This window comes from Ornithorhynchus anatinus, chromosome 7 (genome assembly GCF_004115215.2).
Source record: "Ornithorhynchus anatinus isolate Pmale09 chromosome 7, mOrnAna1.pri.v4, whole genome shotgun sequence".
In the NCBI taxonomy this organism is placed as follows: domain Eukaryota; kingdom Metazoa; phylum Chordata; class Mammalia; order Monotremata; family Ornithorhynchidae; genus Ornithorhynchus; species Ornithorhynchus anatinus.
Genome location: NC_041734.1, coordinates 49,348,973 through 49,367,885, shown reverse-complemented (window position 1 = coordinate 49,367,885; position 18,913 = coordinate 49,348,973). Strand labels below are relative to the sequence as shown.

The 18,913-nt window shown below is 46.8% G+C and overlaps 1 protein-coding gene across 6 annotated transcripts in view; it reads left to right on the top strand.

Annotated features, from left to right (window-relative positions):
- The first annotated feature begins 618 nt into the window (after positions 1 to 618).
- The window catches only part of ATP13A3 (ATPase 13A3), a 102,317-nt gene continuing 84,022 nt past the window's right edge, over positions 619 to 18,913 (top strand). For 3 of the 6 annotated variants that reach the window (XM_039912664.1, XM_039912662.1, XM_039912663.1), the window contains exon 1: positions 11,694 to 11,790. The gene's annotated coding sequence lies outside the window, so the exon portion shown is untranslated. Of the gene's footprint in view, positions 682 to 11,692; positions 11,791 to 18,913 lie in introns of those variants that run through there. The other 3 variants (XM_039912665.1, XM_029068892.2, XM_029068893.2) reach the window with 2 other exon arrangements.

Here is an 18,913-nt window from a genome sequence, read left to right as displayed (position 1 = left end):
GCGCTTACCATGTGCAGAGCACTGTACTAAGCGCTTGGAATGATCAAGTCGGCAACAGATAGAGACAGTCCCTGTGCTCCATCCACTATGCCATGCTGTTTAGGATGTGAGATGGAGCGGCTCCAACGGAGAGCAACTTCTCTGTCCTCTCCTATACCTCCACACCGGGAAGTCTGAAGTCCCTTAAAATTCTTTGATCTCACATCAAGTTCTGTTGTGACCATCATTACACCATGTTGCCAAGAAGACAGTCTTCCCAGCAGCCCGTGTAGCTTTCAAAAGGTTGCGTGTGGGCAAGTAGGGATGAGGGGGAGGTAAAGCATTTTGTTTATTTTCCTCTTCACTAGAAATGCGTGTTTCGGCTACCGGGTATTTACTATCTTTAGCTTGACTGGTTTTTAGACTTGAGGATTTTGTTTTCCTACCGGATTAGGCAAAGAAAGGGACGTTGTTTTAAAGTTCACTGTCCCCAGTGCTGGCGTCAGAGACACGACAACCGTGTAACTGGATACTCCAAAGAGACAGTGTAGAATGTTTTTTTTCTCCCAGCACCTGAAGAACGGAGGATTTCATTTGCCAGGTCCTCTTGGCTGGGGAGGCGGGGGTAAAACGTGCCTACAGCTGCTCTCCTGCTATGGCCATTTCATTTACCTGTATTCCCGGAGCTGGAAGCCGGTGCTGGTAAGAGGAAAGGACAATAATAGAAACAGTAACTTGGCGGTGAGGGGCGGGGAACGGGGAAGGGAGGAACAGAAAATTCCCGAAGCGTTCTCAAGATGCCACTCGATATTAAATTGCAGTTCATTCCCTTGCTTGATAACGCGATAACAATAAATGTGGTATTTGGTAATCAGTCGATGGTAATGATTGAGCACTTACTATGTGCAGAGCACTTTGCTCAGCTCTTGGGAGAGCACAATACAACAAAGTTAACAGACACATTATCTGCCCACAACGAGGTTATAGTCACTTACCATGTGCCAAGCACTATACTGAGCGCTGGGGTAGATATAATAATAATAATAATGTTGGTATTTGTTAAGCACTTACTATGTGCCGAGCACTGTTCTAAGCGCTGGGGTAGACATAGGGGAATCAGGTTGTCCCACGTGGGGCTCACAGTCTTAATCCCCATTTTACAGATGAGGGAACTGAGGCACAGAGAAATTAAGTGACTTGCCCACAGTCACACAGCTGACAAGTGGCAGAGCTGGGATTCGAACTCATGAGCCCTGACTCCAAAGCCCGTGCTCTTTCCACTGAGCCACGCTGCTTCTCATATGACATCTGACATATGAGATATCAGGTCCCACCTGAGGCTCATATTCTAGGTAGGAGGGAGCCCAAGTATTGAATCCCCATTTTGCAGAAGAGGGAACTGAAGTGCAGAGAAATTAAGTGATTAACTTATAGCAGGTAGATGGCGGAGCCGGGATTAGAACTCAGGTCTCCTGACTCCCGGCCCTGTGCTTCTTTTCATTAAGTCATTACACAGAGTTCCAATATTTTTTTACATTGAGATAATACACCCAGGACTCCTGTTTCCTCTCTCTCTGTCACACTCACAGCCTTGATTTGGGTGGGTCTATTTGAAAATACGCCTCTCTTTCAGTAGCCCTCGACCCCACTTTGGCACATTCCCTTTTGGCTTTAACGGTTAGAACATGAAGAGGAAGCAGGAAGTCAGGAAAGCGTCTGAGACCCCAAACTCCAGTGCTTTCTGTGCCTTGCTGTTGGGTCAGTGGAAAAAAAACCCCAAAACAAAACACTGCTCTGGGAATGAGGAGATCTGGGTTCTAGTTTTAGTTTGGCCTTTGGGGAGAAAGGGAGAAGGGGAGAAGGTTTCTTGCTAAATAACTACCTGGGGCATTTCATGAGGACAGAAATCCTGAAAAAAAACTAGCTTACTTGGGCACAGCCTGCAATGAGAAGCAGTGTGGCTCAGTGGAAAGAGCCCGGCTTGGGAGTCAGAGATCATGGGTTCGAATCCTGCTATGCCACTTGTCAGTTGTGTGACTGTGCGCAAGTCACTCTGCGCCTCAGTTACCTCATCTGGAAAATGGGGATGAAGACTGTGAGCCTCATGTGGGACAACCTGATTACCCTGTGTCTACCCCAGCGCTTAAAACAGTGCACCGCACATAGTAAGCGCTTAACAAATACCAACATTATTATTATTATTATTATTATTACAGCACGGGAAGTAGCCTGAGATCATCCCTTTGACTGTTACCGGATCCTGTGCGTCAAGGAAGCTCAGCAGGCATTTCATAGTGTGCTGCGACTCTGCCCTCCTATACTAGTAATTTTTTTACTATGGCATTCATTAAGCGCTTACTATGTGCCAGGCACCTTACAAAGCACGGGGCTGGATACAAGTAAATTAGATTGGACACAGTCCCTGTCCCACGTGGGGCTCACAGTCTTAATCCCCATTTTGCAGATGAGGTAACTGAGGCCTGAGGAAGTGAAGCGTTTTGCTCTAGGTCACACAGCAGACAGATGGCGGTGCCGGAATTAGAACGCAATTCCTTCTGATTCCCAGGCCCATGCTCGCTCCACTAGGCCACGTTGCTTCCTAGTCCCTTGTTTCATCCCCTGTCCTAGTAGGAACGTGATGGGCAGGGACCAGAAAGCACTGGTGGAGCTGTGTAAGCCACTCACGTGATAATTGATTCTTCTGAGCGAGCTCTTGGCTACAAAATCTCTGAACAGAGGTTTACCTGTGGTTCCTGAGGGAAGACCTCACCAATATTCCAAGGAACGCAAGGAGGAGGAGCCTTGCAGGAGGGCTGTGGCCGGCAGTGTTTTTACACTCTGGCTGCCCGTTTTCCACGTTAAAGAGTCGCAACCAGTGATAAATGAACTGCTGTGGCTAGTGGCTTTCAGGGGTCTTTTCTCTCCTACCAAGTTCATTCAGTCATACCGTCGCATTTATTGAGTGGTTACTGTGTGCAGAGCGCTGTACTAAGCGCTTGGGAGCAGTGCTGTGACTTCCCCCCATCTCACTTCTGGCAGATCATTGCTTTCCCCATCTTCAAAGCCCTTCCACAAATCACACCTCTCCAGGGGGCCATGATACTCTCTCAGCCTGGTTCAGTAGAAAGAACCCGGGCTTGGGAGTCAGAGTTCATGGGTTCGACTCCCGGCTCTGCCACTTGTCAGCTGTGTGACTGTGGGCAAGTCACTTAACTTCTCCGGGCCTCGGTTACCTCATCTGTAAAATGGGGATTAAGACCGTGAGCCTCACGTGGGACAACCTGATTATCCTGTATCTACCCCAGTGCTTAGAACAGTGCTCTGCACATAGTAAGCGCTTAACAAATACCGACATTATTATTATTATTATATAGCGATGAACAGACACACTCTCTGCCCACAAAGAGCTTACAGCCTAGAGGGGAAGACAGGCATTGATATAAATAAATAAATTGCAGATATGGACATAAGTGCTGTGGGGCTGGAAGGGGGGATGAATAAAGGGAGCAAGTCAGGGTGATACAGAAGGGAGTGGGAGAAGAGGAAGGGAGGGCTTAGTCAGGGAAGGCCTCTTGGAGGAAATGTTCCTTCAGTATGGCTTTGAAATGGGGGAGAGTCATTGTCTGTCCTATATGAGGAGAGAGGGTGTTCCGGATCAGAGGTGGGACGTGGGAGAGGGGTCATCAGCGAGATAGACAAGACTGGGGTACAATGAGTAGGTTGGCATTAGAGGAGCGAAGTGTGCGGGCTGGGTTGTAGGAGAAGAGTAGCGAGGTGCGGTAGGAGGGGACAAGGTGATTGAGAGCTTTGAAGCTACAGGTGAGGATCTTGACCTTATTTTTGTGAACCTTGTTTTCCCCTTTGTGTAGTCTAATAATGTTCGGATATCAAACTCTAAACTCAATCCCCGTGTGGCTTGAATCATGTAGCCGAATTGAGTGTCATCAAACAAAAACTCCTCACTATGGGCTTCAGAGCTCTCCATCACCTTGCCCCTTTTTACCACACCTCCCTTCGCTCCTTCTGCATCCCAGCCCGCACACTTCGCTCCTCCGGTGCTAACCTTACTGTGCCTCGATTTCGCCTGATCCGCCCTCAACTCCTGGTCCTCGTCCTACCTCTGTCCTGGAACTCCCTCTCTCTTCAAATCTGCCAAACAATCACTCTCCCCCCATTCAAAGCTCACCTGAAGGCGCACCTCCTCCAAGAGGCCTTCCTCCGCACTCCACAGCATTTATGCATATTTGTATATATCTATAATTCTATTTATTAATATTGATGCCTCTTTACTTGTTTTGATGTCTGTCTTCCCCCTTCTAGACTGTAAGCCCAGCGTGGGCAGGGATCGTCTCTCTTTATTGCTGATTTGTACTTTCCAAGTGCTTAGTACAGTGCTCTGCACACAGGAAGCGCTCAATAAATACGATTGGATGAATGGATGAATGAATGAATGCCCTTTAATTAGATTTCTGGTATTTTAAGTTAAATCTTACAAATGAAGTCACTTGAGGTGTTCAGTATCTAAACACTAATATTACAAGGGATTGGCAGTACACCCTGCAACCTCCTTTGGCAAGAAATGGGTTACTACATGTTTTAGATAGTGTGGAATAGTGAGACTTTATTAATAAAAATTATGGTATTTGTTAAGCGCTTACTATGTGCAGAGCACTGTTCTAAGCACTGGGGTAGATACAGGGTGATCAGGTTGCCCCACGTGAGGCTCACATTTTTTAATCCCCATTTCTACAGATGAGGTAACTGAGGCACAGAGAAGTTAAATGACTTGCCCAAGGTCACACAGCAGATTATTGGAGAAGCAGTGTAGCCTGATGGATAGAGCCTGGGCCTGGGAGTCAGAAGGACCTGGGTTCTAATCCTGGCTCTGCCGCTTGTCTGCTGTGTGACCTTGGGCAAGTCACTTGACTTCTCTGGGCAGCAGTGACCTCATTTGCAACATGAGGATAAAGACTGTGAGCCCCAGGTGGGACAGGGACTGTGTTCAACCCAATTTGCATGTATCCACTCCAGATCTTAGTTCGTTCATTCATCTATTCAGTTGCATTTATAAAGCGCTTACTGTGTGCAGAGGACTGTACTAAGTACTTGGGAAAGTACAATGCAACAATAAACAGTGATATTTCCTGCCCACAACGAGCTCACAGTCTATAGAGCTTAGCACATGGTAAGTGCTTGACAAATACAGAGATTTATTTGTTTTCCAGGAGTACATCTCCTCCTGGAGATGTTATTTTAGGAAGGCTCTGAAGGGTGGGAGGGATGTATTTTGTGGAAAGGGAGTTCCACCAGAAGGAAGGGCATGTGCCAAATAGTTGGAGTTGGGAAAATTGAACATGAGGAACGGTCGGGAGGCGTGAAGTGTAAACTTGGGTGTAGTGGGAGGAGAGAGAGGAAACAGAGGAAAGAGACATCTGATCTAGGGCTTTAAAGGCAATTGTCAGTTATTATAGAGAGACTCAGAGAAGAAAGTGTAGGTGTGGAATTTTAGACAGAAATAGGTTTGGAGGTCCAGTACTAGTAAGCCCAGAGAATTCACCAGTGACCACCTCTGACCTCTCCAATATGTATAGATCTGAAAACTGTACTCTTTTCAAGGCTCTAAACTCTACTTACTTTTAAAGACAGGCCCCCCTGAAATGGATATTCTGGCCCAGAACACCCTCCCTCTTCATATCTTCAATTACTCTCCCCACCTTCAAATCCATATTAAAGGCACACCTCCTCCAAGAGGCCTTCCCTGACTAAGCCCTCATTTCTTCTTCTCCCACTCCCTTCTGCGTTGCCCTTGCGCTTGGATTTGCTCCCTTTATTCACCCCTCCCTCAGCCCCGCAGCACTTATAAACTCTAATTTATTTATATTAATGTCTGTCTCCCCCGGGGAGGGAACGTGACTACCAACACTGCCATATTGTTATATTGTACTCTCCCAAGAGCTTAGTACAGTGCTCTGCATACAGTAAGCACTAAATAAATATAATAATAATAATGATGGCATTTGTCAAGCGCTTACTATGTGCAAAACACTATTCTAAGTGCTGGGGAGGATACAAGGTGTTCAGGTTGTCCCACTTGGGGCTCACAGTATTAATCCCCATTTTACTGTTGAGGGAACTGAGGCACAGAGAAGTTCATTCATTCATTCAATAGTATTTTTTGAAGAGAGTGAAGACTAGAAGAAGAATAGAAGTGAAGTGACTTGCCCAAAGTCACACAGCTGACAAGTGGCAGAGCCGGGATTTGAACCCATGCCCTCTGACTCCCCAGACCGGACTCTTTCCACTGAGTCACGCTGCTTCTCTGTGGCTCAATATGATTAATTGATCAATCAATCTGATTGATTGATCGATTAATTAAAATGATAATAATAATGTTGGTATTTGTTAAGCGCTTACTATGTGCCGAGCACTGTTCTAAGCGCTGGGGTAGACACAGGGGAATCAGGATGTCCCACGTGGGGCTCACAGTCTTCATCCCCATTTTACAGATGAGGGAACTGAGGCCCAGAGAAGTGAAGTGACTTGCCCACAGTCACACAGCTGACAAGTGGCAGAGCTGGGATTCGAACTCATGAGCCCTGACTCCAAAGCCCGTGCTCTTTCCACTGAGCCACGCTGCTTCTCTAACAGGTGAGTGAAGTATGGATTAGAGAGGAGAGTGCTTAGTACTTAGTGCTTAGAGAGTGCTTTAGAGAAGCAGCGTGGCTCAGTGGAAGGAGCCCGGGCTGGGGAGTCAGAGGTGATGGGTTCAAATCCTGGCTCCACCGCTTGTCCGTTGTGTGACTTTGGGCAAGTCACTTCACTTCTCTAGGCCTCAGTTCCCTCGTCTGTAAAATGGGGATGAAGACGGTGAGCCCCACGTGGGGCAACCAGATCACTCTGTATCTACCCAGCTCTTAGAATAGTGCTTGGTACATAGTAAGCGTCTAACAAATACCAGCTTTATTGTTAGTAGGCACAAAGTAAGCTTGTCATGGGTAGGGATCGTGTCTGCTAATTCGACTGTATTCTACTCTCCTAGCCCTTAGTACAGTGCTCTGCACGTGGTGAGCGCTCGATAAAAACCACTGACTGATTGCTTGGGAAAGGCAGGAAGCAGGAAGTTCAGCGTAGAGGCTGATGCTGTAGTCAAGGCAGGATGTGATAAGTGCTTGGATCAGCTTGGTAGTGGTTTCGTTGTGGGCAGGGAATGTATCCGTTCAATCAGCATGGCCTAGTGGATAGAGCACCGGCCTGGGAGCCAGAAGGTCATGGGTTTAAATCCTGGCTCTGACACCTGTCTGCTGTGTGACCCTGGGCAAGTCATTTTACTTCCCTGTGCCTCAATTCTCTCTTCCCTGTGCCTCAATTCCCTCTTCTGTAAGATGGGGATTAAGAGTGTGAGCACTTTGTGGAAAAGGGACTGTGTCCAACCCGATTATCCTGTATCTACCCCAGAGCTTAGTAAGCGCTTAACAAATACCGTAATGATTATTATTAGTACTCTCCCAAGCGCTTAGAACACTGCCCTGCACACAGTAAGCACTCAATAAATACGACAATGAAAGAATGATGGAGAGAAAAGGGCAGATTCTAGAGATGGTATGAAGGTAGAACTGAAAAGATTGGGTAAGAGACTGAATATGCCGGTGGATTGAGAGAAGAGTCAGGGATAATACCAAGGTTTGGGGCTTGTGAGGCAGGGTCTGTGATGTCTACAGTGATGGGAGAGTCGGGGGTGGGGAGGAGAGGGATGGGATGGGAAGTTGATCTGTTCCGTTTTGGTCAGGTTAAGTTTTTTGGGGGGACACCCAGATGGAGATATCCTGAAGAGGTTGCGGGGTCGGGGGTGGAGAGATTTGGGAATCATCCACATAGAAATGAAGAGCTGGGAAAAGAGACTGTGGAGGACCGGCAGAGAGATAAGAAGACCAGGGGGACAATTGTAATAATAATAATAATGTTGGTATTTGTTAAGCGCTTACTATGTGCAGAGCACTGTTCTAAGCGCTGGGGTAGATACAGGGTAATCACGTTGTCCCACGTGAGGCTCACAGTCTTAATCCCCATTTTACAAATGAGGGAACTGAGGCACAGAGAAGTTAAGTGACTTGCCCCCAGCCACACAGCTGACAAGTGGCATTCCAAGCACTTAGTACAGTGCTCTGCACACAGCGCTCAATAAATACGATTGAATGAATTAGCCATAATTTCAGGACACTCAATTACTCTGCATTCTTGGTTTTTCTTCAAGAGGGCCCAACAAAAATGTCAATACTTTACATTTTACTGATTAGGCATAAAAGAGGTTAAAATCATTCACTTTTTAGAAGTCACCGGAAGGGCTTGGATTTTGGTTTCATAAACTTCTGACACATCACACTATCACCCTTTGCTTCCTCTCCCACAAATGGTTCCACATTCACTCTGTTGTTTCTGCTGAAACAAATTCGACTGAAATAAAACAGTTGGAAAGTTATAAAGCCAAGGAGGTTGTGTTTGTTGGGTAAACCGTATGATCAAGGCGTAGCAGGTGATTCTTCTAGAACATGGTGATAATGGTGATATTTTGGAGCTGCTGCTGAAAGTGAGGGCTTTTCAGTTTCCCTCCATGCCGTCTACGACATGTAGGCAAAAGGGGAAGAAAAGAAATGAACGGCCACAGGGTTGGGGAATAGGCAAGAGGGACAATCGACTAAAAGAAGTATTATAAGCCGGGATATCAAAGTTGCCTACCGGGCAACTATGGACTAGATCACGATTTACGGGCTAGATCATTCATTCAATCTTATTTATTGAGGGCTGAGTGAATGTGCAAAAGGCAGTATTTATGATGAAAGAAATGACAGAATTCTAAAGTGGTTGAGGATAGGATAGAATAATAATAATGATGACGCTGGTATTTGTTAAGAGCTTACTATGTGCCCAGCCCTGTTCTAAGCGCCGCGGTAGATATAAGGTAATCCGGTTGTCCCACGTGGGGCTCACGGTCTCAGTCCCCATTTGACGATGAGGTAACCGAGGCCTAGGGAAGTGAAGTGACTTGCCCAAGATCACACAGCAGAGGAGTGGAGGAGGCAGGATTAGAACCCACGTCCTCTGACTCCCAAGTCCGTGCTCTTGCCACGATGATGGCCATTAAAGATGGGGGAAATCTGATATCACAATCATGAAAGTATGAAAATGCAATTATGGCTTTCCAATAGTTTTAATCAACAGTGAATTTTGCCAGAAAGCTTGAGATGCAGTGGTTCCCCCTTCTCTTTTGCTCACCAATGCCGTCATTCATTCATTCATTCATTCATTCATTCATTCATTCATTCATTCATTCATTCATTCATCCATCCATCCATTCATTCATTCAGTGGTATTTATTGAGCGCTTACTATGTGCAGAGGGTGGCCTGAGTGCTTGGAATGGACAATCCCCTCAATTGGTGCGAGCCGATTGTTGGGCAGGGATTGTCTCTATCTGTTGCCATATTGTCCACTCACTTTGTATGCCCCCCAGCGCTTAGAACAGTGCTTCGCACATAGTAAGCGCTTAGCAAATACCATCATCATCAAGCACTTAGCCCAGTGGGGCAAGAGACCGGGCTTGGGAGTCAGAGGTGATGGGTTCTAATCCCACTCCGCCCCTTGTTGGCTGTGTGACTTTGGGCAAATCACTTCCCTTCTCTGGGCCTCAGTTCCCTCATCTGTAAAATGGGGATGAAGAAGCAGCGTGGCTCAGTGGAAAGAGCCCGGGCTTGGGAGTCAGAGGTCGTGGGTTCTAATCCCGGCTCCGCCACTTGTCAGCTGTGTGACCTTGGGCAAGTCACTTCACTTCTTTGTGCCTCAGTGACCTCATCTGTAAAATGGGGATGAAGACTGTGAGCCCCACGTGGAACAACCTGATTACCTTCTATCTACCCGGCGCTTCGAACAGTGCTCTGCACATAGTAAGCGCTTAACAAATACCAACATTATTAAAATGGGGGTGAAGCCTGTGAGCCGCACGTGGGACAATATGTTTACCTTGTATCTACCCAGTGCTTAGAACAATGCTCGGCATATAGTAAGTGCTTAACCAATACCATCATTAAAATAGGGATGAAGCCTGTAAACCCCACATGGGACAACTTGATGACCTTGTATTCCCCCCCCCCCCATCCCAGCACTTAGAACAGTGCTTCGCACATAGTAAGTGCTTAAGAAATACCAACATTATAAAGTGGGGATGAAGCCTGTGAACCCCATGTGGGCCAACCTGATGACCTTGTATTTCTCCCAGTGCTTAGAACAGTGCGTGGCACAGAGGAAGCGCTTCACAAATACCAAAATTATCAAGTGGGGATGAAGCCTGTGAGACCCACTTGGGACAACCTGATGACCTCGTATCTCCCCCAGTGCTTAGAACAGTGTTTGGCACAGAGTCAGCGCTTAACAAATACCAACATTATAAAATGGGGCTGAAGCCTGTGAGCCCCACGTGGGACCTGATGACCTTGTATGTTCCCCAGCGCTTAGAGCAGCGCTTGGCACATAGTAAGCGCTTAAGAAATACCAACATTATAAAATGGGGATGAAGCCTGTGAGCCCCACGTGGGCCCAGCTGATGACCTCGTATGTCCCCCAGCACTTAGAACGGCGCTTGGCACAGAGTAAGCGCTTCACAGATACCAAAATTATAAAGTGGGGATGAAGCCTGTGAGACCCTCATGGGACAACCTGATGACCTTGTATGTCCCCCAGTGCTTAGAACGGTGCTTGGCACAGAGTAAGCTCTTCACAAATACCATTATAAAATGGGGCTGAAGCCTGTGAGCCCCACGTGGGACCTGATGACCTTGTATGTCCCCCAGCGCTTAGAACAGCGCTTGGCAGAGAGTAAGCGCTTCACAAATACCACCATTACGATGATTATTATAGTAAGGGCTCAACAAATACGATTGATCGAAGGAATGAATGACTGGCTGACTGACTGACTGACTGACTGGCTGACTGACTGACTGATTGACTGACTGACTGAATGATTGACTGACTGACTGAATGATTGACTGACTGACTGAATGACTGACTGACTGAATGAATGACTGAATGACTGACTGAATGATTGACTGACTGACTGAATGAATGACTTAATAACTGACTGACTGAATGATTGACTGACTGAATGACTGACTGACTGACTGAATGACTGACTGACTGAATGACTGACTGAATGAATGACTGAATGACTGACTGAATGATTGACTGACTGACTGAATGAATGACTTAATAACTGACTGACTGAATGATTGACTGACTGAATGACTGACTGACTGAATGATTGACTGACTGACTGAATGATTGACTGACTGAATGAATGACTGACTGACTGACTGACTGACTGAATGACTGACTGACTGAATGATTGACTGACTGAATGAATGACTGAATGAGAGAGGCGGCCGTTCGGTTCGGCCCCACCCCCACCCCCGCCCCCTCTTTCTCCGCACGATTTCCTCCAATGGGCTTGGCCCTCGCCGGCCCGGCCCGCCAATCAGCGACGAGAGCCCCCTCCCGGCGCGCGCCCGTCCCATCGCCGTTGCGCGCGAGGCCGGGGAAGGCGGCCGTCACGTGACCTCACGTCCGGTGCGGGAGGGCGCGCGCGCCGGCTCCCCCCTCCCGCCCCCCCCCCCCCTCCTCGCCCGCGGCTCGGCCCAGCGGACAGCGAGGCGGCGGCGGCGGCGGCGGCTACAATGGGGCTGGGGCTGAGGTGAGAGCGCCGGCCTCACCCTCCCCCGGCCCCCTCCTTCCTTCCCTCCGCCTTGGCCTGAGGAGAAAGCGGCGGGTGAGGAAGGGGAGGGGAAACAAGGTGGCGGTGTGGGGGGGGGAGGGAGGGCAGCTGTCACGATGGCGGCGTGAGGCGGAGGGGCCTCGCGCCTGCAGGACCGGTCGGGCGGTCTCGCATCACTGGTCCCAGGGAGGCGCTTAGTACGGCCCTCCCCACCCCGGCAGCGCTCAGTAAATACCCCCCCGAGACGGAAAGGGGGGACCCGGGCTGCGGGAGGGTCGGGGGCGAGGGAGAAAGGGGGGCCCGGGGCCGGGGGCGTCTGACCCCTCCCTCATGCTCAATGGTAGTGAGGGTGGTGATGAGGATGGCCTTTGCTTAATAACCATGGCATTTGTTTCATGCTGAGGATGATCGCATTTGTTTCATGATGATGATGATAGCATTTGTTTCATCATGATGATGGTAGAATTTGATGAATAATGATGATGATAGCATTCGTTTCATGGTGATGATGATAGCATTTGTTTCATGATGATGATGATGCTATAATTTGTTTAATGATGATAGCATTTGTTTCATAATGATGCTGGTAGAATTTGTTTAATAATGGTGATAGCATTCGTTTCATGGTGATGATGATAGCATTTGTTTCATGATGATGATGATAGAATTTGTTTAATAATGATGATGATGATAGAATTTGTTTAATAATGATGATGATAGCATTTGTTTCATAATGATGATGGTAGAATTTGTTTAATAATGGTGAGGATAGCATTCGTTTCATGATGATGATGAGGATAGCATTTGTTTCATGATGATGATAGAATTTGTTTCATCATGATGATGATAGAATTTGTTTAATGATGATGATGATAGCATTTGTTTCATCATGATGATGATAGAATTTGTTTAATGATGATGATGATAGAATTTGTTTCATCATGATGATGATGATAGCATTTGTTTCATGATGATGATGATAGAATTTGTTTAATAATGATGATCATGATGATGATGATAGCGTTTGTTTCATAATGATGATATTTGTTTAATAATGATAGCATCTGTTTAATAATAATAATGATAGCATTTGTTTAATAATGATGGTGATGGCATTTGCTTAATAATAATGATGATGATGGCACTTAATGATCATGGCATTTGTTTAATAGTGATGATGATGGCGTTTGTTTAATAATGATGGGGATGGCATTCGTTTAGTAATGATAATGATGATGGCATTTGTTTCATAATGACGATAGTGGCATTGGTTTAATAATGATAATGATGATGACATTTGTTTCATAATGATGATGATGGCATTCGTTTAATAATAATAATGATGATGATGATGGCATTCTTTAATAATACTGATGATGATGGCATTCGTTTAATAATACTGATGATGGCATTTGTTTAATAATAATGATGATGATGGCATTCGTTTGATAATAATAATGATGACGATGGCATTTGTTTCATAACGATGATGATGGCATTCGTTTCATAATGATGATGGCACTTATTTAATAATAATGATGATGGCATTCATTTAATACTGATGATGATGGCATTCATTTAATAATGATAATGATGGTGGTATTTGTTTAATAGTGATGATGATGATGATGATGGCGGTATTTGTTAAGCGCTTACTAGGCACCAAGCTCTTTTCTAAGCGCAGGGAAGGGTACAAGGCGAGCAGGTTGTCCCACATGGGGCTCACAGTCTTCTTCCTTGGCTCATTGGAAAGAGTCCGGGCTTGGGAGTCGGAAGTCGTGGGTTCTAATGTCGGCTCTGCCACTTGTCTGCTGGGTGACCTGGGGTAAGTTACTTCAACTCTCTGGGCCTCAGTGACCTCATCTGGAAAATGGGGATGAAGACTGTGAGCCCCACGTGGGGCAGCCTGATCACCTTATATCTACCCCGGCGCTTAGAACGGTGCTTGGCACATAGTAAGCGGTTAACAAATACCAACATTATTGTTATTATTCTCCTTTATCTCCATTTTAGAGTTGGGTCACTGAGACACAGAGAAGTGAAGTGACTTGCCCAAAGTCACACAGTTGATGAGCGGCAGAGCCGGGATTTGAGTACATCCCTTCCAGGCCCTGCTGCTCTCATTCCCCCCCCCCCCCCGCCAATAATAATAATAATAATAATAATAATGTTGGTATTAAGCACTTACTATGTGCTGAGCACTGTTCTAAGCACTGGGGTAGATAGAGTAATAATAATTATGGTGTTTGTTAAGCGCTTACTATGTGCCGAGCTCTGTTCTAAGCGCTGGGGTAGATATAGGGTAATCAGGTTGTCCCAGGTGGGTAACTGAGGTAACTGAGGCCCAGAAAAGTTAAGTGACTTGCACAAGGTCACACAGCAGACAAGTGGCGGAGCTGGAATTAGAACCCATGACCTCTGACTCCCAAGCCCGGGCTCTTTCCACTAAGCCATGCTGCTTCTCACATGAGGCTCACAGTCTGAATCCCCATTTTCCAGAGGTCAGTGAGGCAGCGAGAAGCGAAGTGACTTGCCCAAAGTCACACAGCTGACAGGTGGCGGAGCTGGGATTAGAACTCATGACCTCTGACTCAGGCCAGGCTCTTTCCACTGAGCCCCGTTGCTTCTCCCTCAGACCCCCCATCATCGCCAGGCCCCGAAAGACTTGAGGGCTCGGGGCAGGTGCCGAGGGCCATTTCTTCTCTCCACAGATCAGGGTGAGACGTCGTGGACGGAGGAGGTAGGACTCACCCTCACCAATTTTTTTAATTCTCCGGGACCATCGGTCGCCGAGAGCCATGTGTAGGGGACTTGGAGGGTGGTAGCCGAAAAAGGCCACGACCCAGGTTTTTATACAGCCACAAACGTTGTGCCCCTCCTTTAAATGTCCTTAAAAAGCAGATATTTAGGACAACACTAAAATGAACCCTGCGCTTCGCCAAAGAGGCGGTGTGCCCCGGGGGCATCGTGTGCGAGAGGAGGATATTGGGGTCTGGAGGTGAAACTTCAGAAAAGGCAGGGCGTTTCAGGAGCTTTTTTCGGCCCCAAAGATCCTTGCCTTCATGAACGTGGCTTGTTTGGACGGCGAGGGTAGGGACCGTCGGCTGGTCCTCTCATTTAGAACTCTTCCTTAGCAGACCAGTTTATTTTGTTTCAGTGGAAAGTTTGCGACACGCTCTTCTCCGAGGGACTGTTGCTTTGATGAATGGGCTGCAGTTGCCAAAATAAATGTATACGTTTGGGTTTCACCCCGCCGTTTACCAGCCCCCCTTCTGATCCTCATGGATCTCAGGAAGCTGCTTGACCCGTAATCTCTTAGCTTGCTTAGGGTAAAAGTGTACTTTTCCTCTTAACATTGGTGAGGTTTTGGTCCGCGTGATTTAGGTTAGGACTGAGAGAGAGGTTAATTAAACATGACAGAACATTGGCGAGGTAGACACTGATCATTTTGCAATAAGAGATTATAGCGGTAGTCATAGGAATTGTGACAGCTAAGTGTACACTATGTGCCAAACACTCTACAAGATAGGTTGAGCCCGGTCTCCTTTTCACAGTCTGAGGAAGACAGGTATTGAACCCCCATTTTGCAGAGGAGACACAGAATTAAGTGACCTGCCCAAGGTCACCCAGCAAGCAAGTGCCAGAAGTGAGACTGAAATACAGATCTTTTGACTCCCAGACCCGTGTTTTCTCCTAGACCACCTACTTAATAATTATGGTGTTTAAGAGCGTACTGTATGCCAGGCACTGTACTAAGCGCTGGGGTAGATAGCAGAGAATCAGGCTGGACACACTCCCTGTCCCACATGAGGCTCACAGATTGAATTCCCATTTTACAGATGAGGGAACTGAGGCACAGAGAGGTGAAGTGAGTTGCCCAAGGTCACACAGCAGGCCGGTGGTGGAGCCGGGATTAGAACCCAGGTCCTCCGACTCCCAGGCCCCCGCTCTTTCCACTAGGCCACACTGTTATACAGTACTACTATATCAGTACTGTATATGTATACATGCAAACACTTGCTTATGAGAAGCAGCGTGGCTCAGTGGAAAGAGCACGGGCTTTGGAGTCAGGGCTCATGAGTTCGAATCCCAGCTCTGCCACTTGTCGGCTGTGTGACTGTGGGCAAGTCACTTAACTTCTCTGTGCCTCAGTTCCCTCATCTGTAAAATGGGGATTAAGATTGTGAGCCCCACGTGGGACAACCTGATTCCCCTATGTCTACCCCAGCGCTTAGAACAGTGCTCGGCACATAGTAAGCGCTTAACAAATACCAACATTATTATTATTATTATTGTTCCTCTGAAGTATGGTTTCAGTAATAGAGTACTGAGGATTCATGGGTGCAGAGCACACAGGTACTGAAGAGAGAATCAAACACTCTCGCTTCTCATGAGAAATTCATAACCTAATGGGAGTGGTAGGGTAAACAAACGTCAGTCAGTCGATGGCATTTATTGAGTGCTTACTCTGTGCAGAGTACTGTACTAAGCATTTGAAAGAGTGGAGCACAAGGCTGCTGGGAGACAAGATTGCTGTCCAAAAATTGCTGACAGCCTAGTTGGGGAGACAGACATGAACAGAAATTACAGAAAAAGAAATGGCAGAGTATAAGGCTGTGTACATAAGCGCTCTGGGGCTGGGGCAAATATCAAAGGCTTGGGTATACACCCGAGTGCACAGGCGAGGGAGGAAGAATAGGGGGCCCGAGGGCTTAGTACAGTAAAAATGAGTATAATGCAGTAGAGCTGGTAGACATCATCCCTGCTCACAAATATCCTGTCAACTAGAGGAGGACTTTAGAGGCGCATGACAGAAACACAATTTTGGAGTGGTTGCGGTGTTCGGAGCCAGTTTAAGTTCATCTGAAAATGCTTGAATTGGTATTTTATTTTAGTAGGGAAATTAGTTAAATACAAATATAAAATGTAGTCAGTAAGCTTTAAGTTGATGGGGTATATACATAAATCTTTTGCACCTCTATCCAGGGTATATTGTAGAGTTAATGAAGGCTTCCGTAGAAAATTAGTGGATTGGGATAATTGTCATCTCATTCAACCAATAGTGTTTATGAAGTGCTTGCTTTGTGCAAAGCTTTCTAAAGAGCGCTAGGGAAAGTACAGTAGAATTAGAATCACTCAATCAAAGGTATTTATTCATTCATTCCTATTTATTGAGCACTTACTCTTGAGTGCTTGATTTCTGCCCTCATTAAACTTAAGGAATTTAACTGGGGAAACAGAAGCTGACACAAATTAGAAGTAATAATCTTAAAGATGTGAACCTAAGTGCTTTGGGGGTTATGAGTATGTGAGTGCTTATGTAGCATGGATGGAGTTAAGTGACATTTGAGGGTATAAAAGTGGGGAGATTAGAAATCAATTAGCGGAGGTGTGATTTTTAGAGGGGCTTTGAAGATGGGAGAGCTTTGGTCTGGTGGATGGAAAGGGGAATGGAATTTCATGCAGGAGGGAGGTCTTGAGCAAGAGGTTGGTGATGAGGACAGACAAGAATGAGGCACAGTGACTAAGCTAACTTGAGGAACAAAGAAGTGCAAGCTGGGTTATAGTGGGAGAATAGAGTGACTAAGTAGGAAGGAGAGAGTTGAATGCTTTAAAGCCAGTCAGTGGTCAGGAGTTTCTGCTGGATGTGGAGCGGATTGGTAACCTTGGGAGGATTTTTAGAGGTGGAAAGATGGGCAGAGAAGTGTTCGAGAAAATTTCTGGCATCCTAATGAAGTATGAATTGGAGTAGAGAGAGACTGGAGCCTGCTGCAGTAGTTAAGATGGGTTATGAGAAATAACGGTACCAATGTAGTATCTGTTTGGATGGAGAGGAAGAGGCAGATTTTCCGAGTGTCGTGGAGCAAAGACTGATGACAGGCTGAAAGTGGATGTTGAAAAAGAGGGAAGAGTCAAGGGTAATGCTAAGGTTACGAGCTTGAGAGAAGTAAAGGATAGGTGGGGAGTGGATCTGGGAGGAAAAGTGAGTTCCGGGTTTTGGAGATTTTTTTAAATGACTCACTGATGTTCGTTAAGTTCTTAGTATGTGCTAGGCACTACAAAGCACTGGGGTAGATGCAAGCTAATCAGGTCGAACACAGTCCATGTCCCACGTGGGGCTCACATTCTTCATCCACATTTTACAGGTGAGGTACTGAGACACAGAGAAGTTGTGACTTGCCTAAGGTCACACAGCAGACAAGTAGTGGAGCTGGGTTTAAAATCCAGGTCCTCTGACTCACAGGACTGTTGCCTTTGCACTAGGCCACACTATTGACCTCAAGGTGCTGGTGGGACATCCAATAAACAGGGGGATGCATGAGATGGCAGAAAGTGATGCGGATTTAGGATCCAAAGAGCTGATGCTGAAGCTGGGGGGGAGTGGATGAGGTCCTCAAAGAAGATTGTGAATAGAGGGGGACCCAGAGTGTTTAGGGGCATCCACAGAAAGGGGACAGGAGTCAGAGGACGGGCTGGCCAGAGACATGGAGAAGAGTCAGCCAGAAAGATAAGACAACCGGAAGAGATGTGTTGGAAAAACCAAGGTTTTTACCCAAGGTTTCCAACAGAGGAGGGAGTGATCCTCAGTGTCAGAGGCACACAGGAAATTGAGGAAGAATAGGTGGAGTAAAATCTGTTAGATGTGGCGAGAAGGAGGTCATCAGTGACCTTGGAGAGAGGAGCCTCAGGGGTCTTGGTAGAGTGAAGGAGATGGAAACCAGACTGTAGTTGGAGGGAGGAGAGGAAATGGAGGCAGCGTATGTGTACAACCCATTCAAGGAGTTTAGGCCAGAGTCAACCAGTGGTCTCCAATGAGTGCTTACTGGGGGCAGTAGCCTTCACCTCAAACCTGTGAGGTAGGTAGGAAAGGCAGATATTATTCCCATTTTGCAGGTGAGGAAACTGAAGTACAGAGAAGTTGAGTGACCTGCCCACGGTCACACGGCAAGATAGGGGCGCCGTGTGGACTTGAACCCGTTCCTTCGGCTCTTAGGCCGATGTTCTGCTATTTTGCCATGCCGTTTCCTCTCGGGGAAACTCATGCTTGATTATTTGGATTTCTTTTCAAGTAGCTGGCAAGGTCATCTGACACAAGGGATGGCAGGGTGGGAGCATGGGGGTTTCAGAAGGTAAAGGTCGGGAATGGTTGACGGGGCGAATGGACGTAGGAGTTAAT